Here is a 14,182-nt window from a genome sequence, read left to right as displayed (position 1 = left end):
TATCAGTCTATGGGTCTATCTAGTTATGAGTTACTGAAGTTTTGAAATATAAGGCTGTAAGACTATACTTGATGATTTCTCCTCATTTATTTTGCCATTCCCTACATTTTGGGTCTTTACGAGTTTACCATGTTGTGACCTAAATGTTTCTGCTTGCCGATTCCTCTATATCCTCCACTACATCTGTCTGGCTCCTGCTTTGGGGCATGACATATGGGGGCTTTAAGGTCCATTGCTATAAGGTCTGGTGTTAGTTCACTAGAAACAAAGCAAATGCCTACTAATTGACCCCCCTCTCCTCCTGTTTATGCTCCTTAACTAGAGAACCAAGTATGTAATGCACTCCTAGGATGGCCATACATTCATCAGGAACCGGCTGATATTCGCACATTTAATGGGCAGGCTGAATATACTAAGTTGATCGGTCAATCAGCTGGGTTACAGCCAGCCTGCTGAATTCTCTTGCAAATATTGCTAGCGGCTGCTATAGCCATTAGCGATAATTACTATCACGGTCCGGAACCGTCAATTGCTCGACAGGAGAGATTCCCCTGTCAACACTGTCTGTGTCGATGGGAGAATTGTGTGAATTTCTTTCCTGCCACCTGTGGCAGGAAAGAAATTTACACTGTGTATGGCTGGCCTTACTTTTGCTTATGCCTGTGCTCTATTTACCTACACTGGTTGACTACCTTACTATCTCACTCCCTTGATGTGTTTTATGTGCTTAGAACACACCTCCTCGATCCTGTATTGTGGTTTGCAATCTATTGCAGGTTTAGAGGCTATGCATTGAGCTTGTTTTACACTCCTGCCGCCCCCCCCCCACCTTTTTGTTCCCCATCCCCTTGCCTAATTGAATTCATTCCCCCTCATTCATTATTTATATGCCCTTGACCTCTAACACAAAGCAGGTTCACAGTAAGTGCACTGACTCTATTTGGGGCCTAACTTTTATTTTCGGACAGCTGGTCTACCCTCACCCTCAGATTACAGCTCAACCTATATTGTAAGTTGTGTTTTTTCTTTCCCTGCCCCTTCCTTATTGTACATGCTTACCCTTCCAACCTTCTCCCCCCCCTCCCCATCCTCTCCTTTCCTCAACATTTGTCCTCCCTAGAGGCCTCTCCAGCACCTCCTTCTACCTGACACTACTTCTTTTCCCCCAGGAAGCCCTAACCACTGTTCTGAGTCACCTTTAGTTGAGCCCTTGGTACAACATGACCTCCGCTGAACCAGTGGCCATCCAGTCCACCCTTAAACTGGTCTCCTTCAATGCCAAGGGCCTTAACATTTCTGAAAAACATTCCAAACTCCTGACATACATGCATACCCTCAACGCTGATGTTGTATTCTTGCAGAAGTGACACATTTTTGATCAGCTTGTGTACCTAGACTGTATTTATTTCTACCTGACAGTCCATCACACTAAGAACTCGTCTGCAAAATCGAAAGGCTTCTCTATTTTGGTGTCTAAATCTACTCCACTGCAAATCGCTGACTCTTTGATAAATGATGAAGGACAGTATATCTTCCTTAAGGGAACCCTGTGAGGCAGACCGATAACTTTGGCTAATGTCTATAGCTACAACACTGCCCAGGTAGGGTTCTTTCTGAAAATCATACAAATACTTTGTAGCTTCTGTAGACTACTCATCCTTGGTGGTGATTTTAACTTGGCACTCAACCCTCGGGAGGATACCTCTTCCGGAATCTCCTTTCTACCATTTTGAGCACTCTAACAAATTAAGCTCAAACTACAAGACCTCCTCCTACATGATACTTGGATAACTTTTCACCCGGTAAAGTTCTCCTCCCTGCCACACAATCAATACTCCCGAATTGACTACCTAGCTCTCTACCAGAAAGACCTACTGTTTCTTATGGCTGCATCAATAGAACTGATGTTCCTCTCTGACCATCACCCAATTACAAAGACTTTAACGTTCCCCAGCAAATTTCAGTTCACTAAAACCTGCCGACTAGACTCATTCCTTTTGACCGATCCCAACAATGATGCCCAGATCCACACCTGTCTCCAAAACTTTTTTTGCGGACAATGATACCCCAGTTGCAATGCCGCTCCTGCAATGGGAAGCCCATATATGTGTGATAAGCGGGACCCTTCTTACATTGGTGGTGACTAGGAAAAACCAAGCCCGAGCACAGCTTTCCACCCTCCTAGATAAGATTAAAATTCTGGAACTGATCCACAAACAATCTCGGGCTCAAAACAATTATCAAGAACTCCTAGGAAGATGCTCACCGAATTTCTTGGCTGGAAAGTGAAATGCAAATTTATACTCTCCCAAAAACTTTTTTATGAACAAGGTAACAAAAGCCATAAGTTCTTGGCTAAAGCTTTACAAGCCAGGAAAGCCTCCACTACTCTACATTGTATTTGCACTCCACAAACTTGTTTTTTAGAGACCTCTACTGAGATAGCGACCCAATTCGAACACTTCTACACAAACCTTTACAATTTGCCTCCCACCTCACCTTTACCAAATGACACAAAGCCCCACTCAAACGTTATCCACAATTTCTTGAAACATTACTGCCCCAATGGAGGGAGCACTCACTTTAGACGAACTCAAGTTGGCCATGAAATAGCTAAAGGCTGGCAAAAGCCCAGGGGCTGATCAGTTTACCACAGCTTACTACAAAACCTATCTAGTTATTCTGGCAGAACCTTTCTTGCGTGCTTTCAACTCACTTTTCTTCCCTAACCCCTGAATGCACAGTTTGCTGGGGGCCCATTTTTCTGTTATCCCAAAGGTGGGAAAGGACCCTATGTCCGTAACTAATTATCAACCAATATCATTCTTAAATGGTGACTTAAAAATTTCCGCCAAAATTTTTTCTATTGCCGATACCTTACTCCCTCATTGCTAAAGACCAAGTGGGATTCGTCCCAGGTAGAGAAGCCAGGGATAATACCATCAAAGCTATAAATCTATACCACTGGAGCACCTCTATTCAACAAGGATTCTTCCCATCATTGGATGCCGAGAAGGCATTTGACAGGCTGGCTTAGGATTACATGGGGGCGTTGCTTTGTGCAATAGGTATCTGTGATAGCATGTTTGACTTCATCATCACGTCATTATACTTCAATCCATGCTGGAGTCTCTCTTGCAACGTATCCAAGACAAGGGTGGTATTAAAGGTCTGACAATAGCAGGCGGTAAAATACATACACAAGACAAACTATACCTGGCGCTCCTATGTCTTTCTGGTTATGCCTACAGCTACTCCACTTCCTCTGCACTCCAGACCCTGCATATCTAGACAGTTAACCAAGTTTGAACAACTCTGTATAAAAATCTCACCTTAACAACACATTATTTCTCCTACCCATATGCTACTATTTCAGAACACTCCTTCGAACATAGGGAAGGCCTGTACAGCATGGGAATCGACAACAACAAAATCGCTCTCCAGAACAATGGAACTACAGTATATAAAAACCCACAAAGGCTCCGTTAATGTCATGACGCAAAACAATTATAAAATTGTATCAAGATGGTATTGGACCTCAGCCTTGCTTCATAAATTTGACTAGTCTATTACTAATCTCTGTTGGCGATGTCATTACAAAGCTGGCTTACTACGTTATATCTGGGGGGAGTGCTTGTTGATCCAATCTTTCTGGACAGAAGTATATTCTACGATATCCCAGGTAAAAACGTATACTTTTAATTTTTCTCCAATAAAATTATTTCTACACCACACCTCGCTGTCTCACACATCCTACTTTAAATCTCTAACAATGCATATGGTCAACATCGCTAAACAATGTATCCGGTACACTGGCGTACAACTCCCGTTCCCTCCATGTAAGAATGGAAAAACTAATTTCCACCATCTACAATCAAAATCCAAATTCACGTTCACATGGGCATGTTGGATACATTTTCAAATGACAGAGACATACCACCACCTAATAGACATTCAGATAACACCGCCTGTTTATCCTGTTCCCTAATCTTTGCACATATTGCCTACACCAACTTGATACTGACTGCTGGTTAGGGAGGAATCATACCAGAGGGACCTCCTGGCGATCTTCCTTCCCCCCTACTCTCCCTTTCTCCCCTTTTACCTTCTTTCCCACTCTATCCCTCTTTTTTCCAAGAGTGAGAATCTTGATGCCTTTCTTCTCGTTGGCCTTCTCCCTCCCCTCAACCCCTAGCAATTTCCTTTACTTAGCATATGTCTTCTGCTGCCAAGCTAATAATGCTAATATGATACGTTTGATGCTTTGATAAATGGCACTTATTTAGTTTTTTTCTTTATCTGTTTTGTACTTTTTATGCCGTCCACCTATACCCCTGAAACCGATGCTCCTTATTATATAACGACTCGTGGTTTTACCTTGTAATGTTTGTTTGTCCATTGGCTTCTTTTTGTACTTAAACAATTTCCAATATTTTTTTTTGCAAAAAAAAAGGGCTCAAGGACAAATGGCCACTCCACTGGAAATTAAGGACTCTGGTAGCAATTGGGCAGGTGCTCCCAACAGTAGCTGGGTCTTTTGGAGAAGCTGCTTGCTATTAGGCTCCTGCCCAGCTGCCCACATGCCATTTCTGATAGTAGAGGGTCTCTCTCTGCAAATGTGTTGTCCAGCAAATGGGCAGATTGCAAATGCAGTTTTGTTTTGCCTGCACCAGATTGCATGGTATCACAGTAACTTGCAATTTCATGCAGTGCATTTTTGAAAAGTAGTGCATGCACTACTTCTTGTGCATGCTGTGTTGCCCAGCCACCTCTGCTCTGATCATGTAAGCCTTTTCTGAGGGAGGAAAGTTGAGAAGTGTATACTTCTGGGCATGTCCAAGAACCAAGGGAGTTGTGGGAAAAGAAGTTAGGGCCAGTTCACATTTGAATGGGCAAAAATTACACTGACTCGCACAAGAAGTAGTGCATGCACTACTTTTCAAAAATGCACTGCATGAAATTGCAAGATACTGTGATTGCATGCAATCTGGTGCAGGCAAAACAAAACGATGTTTGCAATCTGCATTTGCGGTGTTGTATGGTGTATAGTGACACCCACAACAAATTGCACACCCAGTGTGTTTTGAATGCAGTTTGAGAAACGCGTATGAAATGTGGGTTTCCAGCACCACATTCTGGTGTGAATGAGCTCTTAAAGGGATTTGCACTTACATGGTGAAATAATGGACACCCTGTTACAATGGTGTCTAGTCACTGACAGGAAATTGTTAATTTGCTAATTAGCAGACTTGACTGTCACTAATTCTTTGTTACACTTCTTCTGACTTTTAAAGTGACTCTGGGATATTTGGCTACTGTCATACACAAATGGAGCAAATGCCATGCCATGTTAGAATAGGCAGAAGAGTAAAATCGAAAGTGACTGGGGCAGAGTTAGAAGATCAGGGAGAGATTATATGCTTTAAATACATATTAAATTGTTCCAGAAGAAAAAAAATAGTAATTTATGTAGAGTCACAATCAGACAACTTTTCATACTGCATATGGAGACAATTTTCAGTAAAATCTACAGCCAAGCACTTAGATAATTTGATCCTTTCGTTCAGTTTAACATTTTTTTTTTAATGTTTCATATGTAAACTTTTGAAACTTGTGATCATTTGTTATTGTAGCACCCCATTAAAATACATCGTACCAGAATAAAATGCAGTTTGGATGAACTAAATAAGCTACCAAATGGAAAAACACATTTTCATACCTCCCAACTTTTTGAGATAGGAAAGAGTGACACTTATTAGCAAAAGTATGTAGGCATAGGACACCCCCCCCCCCCCCACCACCACCACCACACCCCCTCAAAAGAGGAATATACAAAAAATGATTAGGTAAACCCACAAGTGCATTTTTTTTTTTTTTACTACTACTATTTCTACTATTAGAATCCGTGTTCTGTTTTACTGTCTTCATTGCGACTAAATCATAATTTTTTTTATGATATTTTGCTGTAATGGAAAGGCTGATGAACCACAGCTGTAATTTCTGCATCCTACATCCTGCGCTGACCTGGCCACTGTACATGCAGACATGCAACCATCTTCACTTTGAATGGCAGAGAATCTTGACCTTGTACCAAAGGGTAAACAATCTGACATACTTAGCAGCTCTCTTACCAAGAGGGTAAAAGTTTTAAAAAGCTGTACCAGGCTGGAATATTGTGTAGGAGGACTTTTATTTTAAACAAAAAAAAAAAATAAAAAAGGGCCAAACCTGTTCTGCAAAAATATGTTTGTGCCTCATATAATATTTTAGATACTTTCTATTCATGGGCAGTGGCGGCTGGTGCTCAAAATTTTTTGGGGGGGGCGCAAAAAGAAAAATGTAATAGGTATTGCTTCGCTTCAAAAAACGAGGTAAAAAATTGCGTGACTTTGAGGTCATGGCACAGGTGATGGTATAGGCATGGCACAGGTCATGGTACAGGCATGGCACAGGTCATGGTACAGGAGATGGTATAGGCATGGCACAGGTCATGGTAAGGGCATGGCACAAGTGATGGTATAGGCATGGCACAGATATGGTATAGGCATGGCACAGGTGATGGTACAGGTGATGGTATAGGCATGGCACAGATATGGTATAGGCATGGCACAGGTCATGGTACAGGCATGTCACAGGTCATGGTACAGGAGATGGTATATGCCCCCCTTTCAATGCAGAGACCAGCGTACATACCCCCTTTCAATGCAGTGACCAGCGTACATGCCCCCTTTCAATGCAGAGACCAGCGTACATGCCCCCTTTCAATGCAGAGATCAGCGTACATGCCCCCTTCAATGTAGTGACCAGTGTACATGCCCCCTTCAATGTAGTGACCAGCGTGCGTGCCCCCTTCAATGCAGAGATCAGCGTGCGTGCCCCCTTCAATGCAATGAACACTGTGCCATGCCCCCTTCAATGCAATGAACACTGTGCCGTGCCCCCTTCAATGAGGGGGTTCTGTGGCCTGACAGGTGAAGCGGACCCCTGTATGTCCTGATCAAAGGCCGAGGCCTCTTCTACAGTGACTACTGGGGACAGTACTGCACTATCTGGTTCTTTTATTCCTTTATATACCCCCCTGATCGGAGGTGACCTAACAGGAGGATTGTCATTTCAAGAAGGAAACAGTAATCCGAGGCACCTAGTACCCAGTGCTAGTGGCCATCATCCCAAAAAATATATGTACAAAAAAGGACTCCCCAATGGTGTGGGACTATGAATGCCACTAGACACTGTATATCAAAGTTAAAATAATAAGTTTTATTGAACAAATAACAAAAACAAAAACAATAATTGTACAAATAGAATATAATATGATGACATGAACATAAGGGGGGGGGGGGGGCACATAAAAATTGCATGCAATGACAGATCATATACCAGTCCACATTGAAGATGCTCAGGTGCACATGGTGGATTGAACCGGAAAAAAGACCCTACGCATTTCGGGCATCAAAAGGCCCTTCCTCAGGGGTCAACCAAAGTTCCAAGACACCTAATATGCCTGTAGAAATTGAAAACTTTTTAGTAGGATGTAAAGAAATATATATGTAACAACCTATATTATGGTATGTTCTCATAGTAAGCAACCTACCTTTGACGTCTACACAGAGGATTTTGGAATGATCTGTCAATTAAAAAACAGTAATTGTTACCGTAAAAAGGAATGCCCAGTTCCAGTGAGCCAGTTAAAGGCAAATTAAGAAGAGAAAGTATAGTAGTTGCCCTGGAGGACCCCTGGGGCACCACGATGATCGAAAGTAGCTCAGCAAGGACCATTTCAAAAGAAGACCTCACTCGTATTGTATGGATAATTATTATCAACCTAATAAAATAAAAAAGGGGGGGGGGGTAACGTGAGGAAAACAATCAATTTTTTTATGTCTTGTGGTATTTGTGCTGCGGTTTTTCAAACGCAATTTTTTTTTAAATGAAAAACGCTTTCGCGAATTAAAAAAAAAAAACTAAAGTTAGCCCAACTTTTTGTTACACAGAGTAAATAGATACCTAACATGTCACTTTTCAAAATTGCGTCTGCCCGTGGAATGGCAGCAATCTATGGTGCTTAAGATTCTCCATAGACAACTTATTAAACGCCTTTACAGGTTAACAGTTTAGAGTGGCACGGGAGATCTGGTGCTAGAATTATTGCTCTCACTCTGACATTCACGACAATACCTCAAATTGGTTAATGAGTAATGTATATGTTTGCATTAGTGCATAAGCACTGTGGGAGGGGGGCACTTTTTTTACATTTTTTTTTTAATAAACTTTATTGCCTTTATTAACTTTATTATTAACTTTTTGAACAAAATCCCTTATGACAGCATGGGCAGTGACAGGTCCTCTTTATAGAGAGATCTGGGGTCTATTAGACCCCAAATCTCTTCTCTAGCCTCCCTGAAGCTGATCAGACACAGATCGGTCTAATTGGCTGCTTTCCTGGCTACAGGTGGCCAGGTAAACAAAGTGGCAGAACCAGAAGGGACAAAAAAAATCTTCGTTACAGGTTTCTGGGGTTACAGAGAGAGATAAAAAAAACTTCAGTTTCTCTCTTTATGTTCCCGCAGTCATTGCCACTGGCCGCATCATTCCCGGGCACTGCTATTGTACGGTAGAGCCCGGGAGAAGCGGCGGGGCAGCGGGAGGGGGTGGAACCCCCTTACACCACTCACAGAAGTGATCAAGTAGCTAATTAGCCACTCTGATCTGAAAACAAACATACCAGAATGATGCCAATAGGTGCAAGCATCATTCTGGTATAACCTCTGAAACCGGAGAACGTCCATGGAGTGGTTAAACCCAACATTTGCTTAAGTGTGTTTTCACACTATACTATATGTGCAATTAGTGGCAGAACCAGAAGTGACAAAAAAACTCTTCGTTTCAGGTTTCTGGGGTTACAGAGAGAGATAAAAAAAACTTTGGTTTCTCTCTTTATGTTCCCGCAGTCATTGCCACTGGCCACATCATTCCCGGGCACTGCTATTGTGCGGTAGAGCCCGGGAGAGGCGGCGGGGCAGCGGGAGGGGGTGGAACCCCATTACGCCACGCACAGAAGAGATCAAGTTGCTAATTAGCCGCTCTGATCTGAAAACAAACATACCAGAATGATGCCAATAGGTGCAATCATCATTCTGGTATAACCACTGAAGCCGGAGAACGTCCATGGAGTGGTTAAACCCAACATTTGCTTAAGTTTATTTTCACACTATACTATATGTGCAATTAGTCCAATATATGGACAGTTTTTATAGCAAGTTTAATATCACTTTAAGATTTCATTCAACTATACTGGAAAAAGAAGGGTTTGAGAGTCCAAAGCAATGGGGTTGATTTACTAAAGGTAAATAGTCTGTGCACTGCAAGTGCACCCACAAGTGCACTTTAAGTGATTGGATGATAGAAATCAGCAGAGCTTCCCCTCATTTCAGAGCTTCCCCTCAGAGCTAGAGCAATTGCACTTGCAGTGCACTTATAGTGCACAGTATATTTGCCTTTAATAAATCAACCTTTTTGTTTTTATTAAAAGATCAGTAGAAAGGAAGCCTACACATTTCAAAGGTTCAGAGACTCCCCCTTCATCAGGGCTTCTGTATTATATAATCTCCTTATGTGACTGGAGTCGATTGAAAAGTAGCAATTGTTTTATATTTCATAATGAAAAATGTAGATATTAAAGTATTATAGCATGTTATACTTTTATAGTATATTGTTGTTTTTCAATTGAGTCCAGCAACTTGCTTTTTAATTGAGTCTTTTCTAATGATTGTTTGAAAGAACATTACTTTGGACTCTCAGATTTTTGGTGTGGCGCTCCTTCTGTTTCCCAGTTCCTACATAGTTGGATGAAACCTTAAACCATGTCTTAAAAATGTATAATTACTGTCTGTGGACTAGTAAATCAGCATGTTACTTACAGCTGCAGGTGTTGGTAATGTAAGACATGATGTCAGCAAACTCCTTCCTCCTGAGTCAGTTGTATACATGTCTAATATTTCAGGAAGAGAAAGTGTAGGATAAATCAAGAAAGTAGGTTATATGTAGTTAATGAAAATACAATTTTCTCCTCTATCACAATTAAATACATTTATGTGTAGCTTTCTTTTTTTTTTTTAAAGGGAACCTCTCATGTGAGAAATATAAGACCTACAATCATATGAAAAAAGCCAGTAAAGCATATACAAATTTACTGTATAATTTCTCTACAATTACTATTAGGATTAGCCACTACTGCAGTTAGTGAATGCACCCAAACAATCCATTCAATTGGTATCCTTTTAGGATGTTTTTAGACTACATAGTTATTAGTAAAGGATATAGTACCGAGGCTGAACAATTAGATTATAATGTGTGTGTGGCCACCTTTTATTATATTTCCATATATACCCTTATAGTATCTACAGGGCCGGTGCAAGGATTTTTGACACCCTAGGCGAAACCTTATTTTGCTGCCCCCTTGGCTCCGCCCCTGACTCCACCCCCTTCACCTTGCCCATGAATATGATAGAGGTGGTGGGGATGGAGCTTTGGGTAGGGGGGGGGAGAGGAGAAGGAGGCAGAGGATGAGGAGGAAAGAGGATGAGGGGGCAAGAGGAGGATGAGGGGGCAAGAGGAGGAGGAGGTGGGGGGAGAGGAGGAGGAGGAGGAGGAGGGGAGAGAGGAGGAGGAGGAGGGGGGGGGGAGAGGGGGAGGAGGGGAGGTGGAGGGGAGGAGGGAGGAGGAGGAGAGGAGAGGGGGGTAGTAGGGGGGATAACATCACACATTTGAGAGATCACACATATAAGTCATATGTATACACACTATAGAGTCAGTTAAAGAATCTCAATGTGTTTTTCATTATTCACTTACCACCAGGGCTCTGCTCTGCTGCCAATGGTTCTCTCTCTCCAGGCACAAGGAAAGTTAGGTAGCCATGTTTCTCCAGCTCTGTCTCACACAAACCTCCAGGTACCGACCCCCCTGAGCTCCACTGATCAGATACGTGAGTCTGCTCTGCGGCTTGATAAAGGGGAGGGGAGAAGGACAGAGCAGAGCTGGCTGGCTGTAATAACTGGTCTTCACATGGATCATGGGAGGGACCAGGGACAGACGATCACTGCTTCTAAAGCTCTGGACTGGCACCAGAGAGTCTCTGAGAGACAGACAAGTCACAGAGTGTGACCTGTCTGTCACCATGCAGTGGGTGAGCCCCGTAGTCTCTGATATAAGAGGACCTGTAGTGACTTGGTACTGTCCTGTAGATGGGAGGATGCAGATAATAAACACTCACCCCCAGTGGCGGACTGACAACTCATGGGGCCCCCGGGCAATAGGAGATCATGGGGTTCCCTGTGTCCCCTCCCACACTCAAGCCACACTAACACAAAGCCCCACCTACATATTGTACTGCCCACATGTGTTTGTAGCAGCCATCCTCCACATATCAGCTCAGCTGCACAGAAGGGCCCCAATTCTTGACTGCAGCTTAGGCTCACAGAGATTCACATTGGTATTGCTGGAAAGTCACTGAACACCTGACAGGTTCAAAGGTGACAGCCATCAAAGAAAGCTTCCCTACCATGCCTTCGGGAACCTTCGTGAGCCTGATCGTTTGGTTGTTGCAGCTCAGCTGCATAGAGGGGGCATTTTAACAATCTACTGCAGCATAGCCTGTAAGAAAGTCCCGGGATTCTTTCTGTAGAAGCACTTCCATATTTAAAGATGGCTGCTGTGCAGGAGCCATCTTTATATGCAGTGGGCCTATGTGCAATATCCAAATTTTGGCCCTAATGCCAGAGAAAAATGTTCAGCGCGTACTGCAGCAAGTATGGTGTGTGGTTTTCAGGGGCTAAAGGAAGCCTGCTGGTTACACAACTGAGGGGTTACTTGCCTTATGCAGCTGTTTGGTTCCTATCAGCACCTTCCTGACAGGGTTGTCACAACTTTTTTTTTTTTACACCGATAAAACATGGAAAATCTACTGACAGAACATATTTTTTACTGAGAACCTGAAATAATACATAAACTCCTACAGAAGGGGGAAGAAGGAAAAGCAGGAGGAGAGATAGGAATAGGTAGGAAAAAAAGATGGGGGAGATGGGAAAGTAGGAGAGAGATGAAGGATGGGTGGGGAGAGGTGAGAAAAGGGAAGTAGTGAGAGACAGAGAGAGGATATGAGAGCGGGAATGAGAGAGGGTGATGAGAGAGATGAGAGAGGAAGGGAGGGGATGAGAAAGAGGGGTGAGAGAGAGAGAGAGAGAGAGGAATGGAGAGAGAGGGGGGATATGAAAGAGAGGGAGGGGGTGAGAGAGGGATGAGGAGAGAGAGAGAGGAGACAGAAAGAGGGGGTAAGGGTGAGAGAGAGGGGGGTAAATATGTCTGCTACTCACAATTACGACCCCAGACTGCTCTCCTCTGGGCTCAGGCAGCCGGGATCTAGAGCTGCTGTATGCTCTATATTTCAATCTGCTGCCTCCCAGTCCCTTTCATAGCAGTGTGTGTAATGTATGGGAGTCTGGGAATATTCTTCTACCCATATGATTTGCACTTAGAAGGCAAGATCCATCCACACACAAGATCATCCCCAGATTCTCCCAGCTGGGGTCACGAACAGAACATATGGGAGATCAGGGCTGCAGGGGAGGGGGGGGGGGGCTTGCTATGCATGGCTCCCTTGCAGGGATGTTCCCTGTTCTCTGCCCGAACACTGAGCTCTCCGCTCTGTATGCTGTCCACTGTCTCTGTCCTCTCCTCAGGGAAAGGAGTCTGTGTGCGTGGGGTGGATGGGGGGACCGATTGCATGTCATTGATCTACCAGGACAGACAGGAAACTGGACTGCTGGGGGGAGTAGCATGTACTGAGACCGGCTGTGCTGTAGATGTCCCAGCTCTCTCTCTCCACCTTCTGACCTTCTCCTGGATGTGACACCCCCTGCACGAGCGGCCCGCCCCCCGATTCTTTGTATGGCCGGAGAACGCGGACACCTAATCCCCCACCCCAACCCTCTCCTTCCATGAGAGCACCCATCCCCATCACCTACCTGATAATAGAGGCACGGGCAGCCTCTGTTCTTTCACTGTAAGTGTCAGGACAGGACTCGGATGTCAGTTCGGTCCTTCAGTGCTGCCGCGGTGCCCCTTCACTCAGTGATCAGAGCGGCTACACAGCACAGGCGGTGGCGGGACTCGGAGAGGGAGGCTGAGACTAAGTAGGCAAACCAGTGACCAGGCGCCCTAGGCGGCAGTGCACCCTAGGCGGCTGCCTAACTTGCCTAGTGGTTGTGCCGGCCCTGAGTATCTAATGGTTATGCTGAATGTGCATAACAAGAAACCTTTCCTGTGAGAAATACGAATGCTGCCCTTGGTAACTGCTCATTCTGCAAATGCTAGTTTCCCTTCAGTTTTTAAATCACTGACCTTGTACAAATACCAGAACTACACTATATCTGAGCACCACAAACCAAAAATGCTATTTTATTTCTTTTTAATCATTAAAGTAAACTCCCCCACCCATCCATGTCCTCACACTGGATAGACGGGCAGAAGGGTGTTCTTAGGTGAGAGAACCCATCTTACCCTCATCAAGACTCCTAGCATAGGCCTGGAAACCAGGAAGTAACTGAAATGCAAAGAATAGAAATTAAAATGGGTAAATATAATATACCGGCCTATCTTTTTACTAATGCTAGCAGCATGAAGATTAAAAATAGTTAATGCTGATTGAGAGAGTGAAGTTCTATTTTAAGACTTTGCTTTGACTTTTTTCATGTGTGCTTATTCAAGGTCAGTGACTAAGGAAAGAAGGAAAGAAAGCTTGCCAAAAAGCTGTCATCTGTACTGGTCAAATCATAAAACGCCCACCCTACAGCCACACATATTCATGCCGCTTGTAAACACACATCTGTGGGGCGGGGTATGCCTTGGAAGCAGAGGATTAGCCCAGTATAGGTGATAGCTTCTGGTGGGCTTGCTCATGTTGGTTTGGACTAGAATCTGAACACACACAAGCTCATCCCTATGAGAGACTCGCAGAGTTTGAAGGCTATGTTCAGCCATATTTAGGGTGTAACATGTTCCATTACTTGCCTCTTTCATTCCCTCCCCCGTAACAATTGGCAGGAATTCTTCTCCCCTGCAACTGCTGCCACATACAAAATCAGTAAGTGTAGTATCACTCACGCCACTGGAGTATACAATTAAA

This window comes from Pelophylax lessonae (assembly GCF_965119305.1).
Source record: "Pelophylax lessonae genome assembly, chromosome: 4".
Taxonomy (NCBI): Eukaryota; Metazoa; Chordata; class Amphibia; order Anura; family Ranidae; genus Pelophylax; species Pelophylax lessonae.
Note: the sequence above shows the minus strand (reverse complement) of the source record.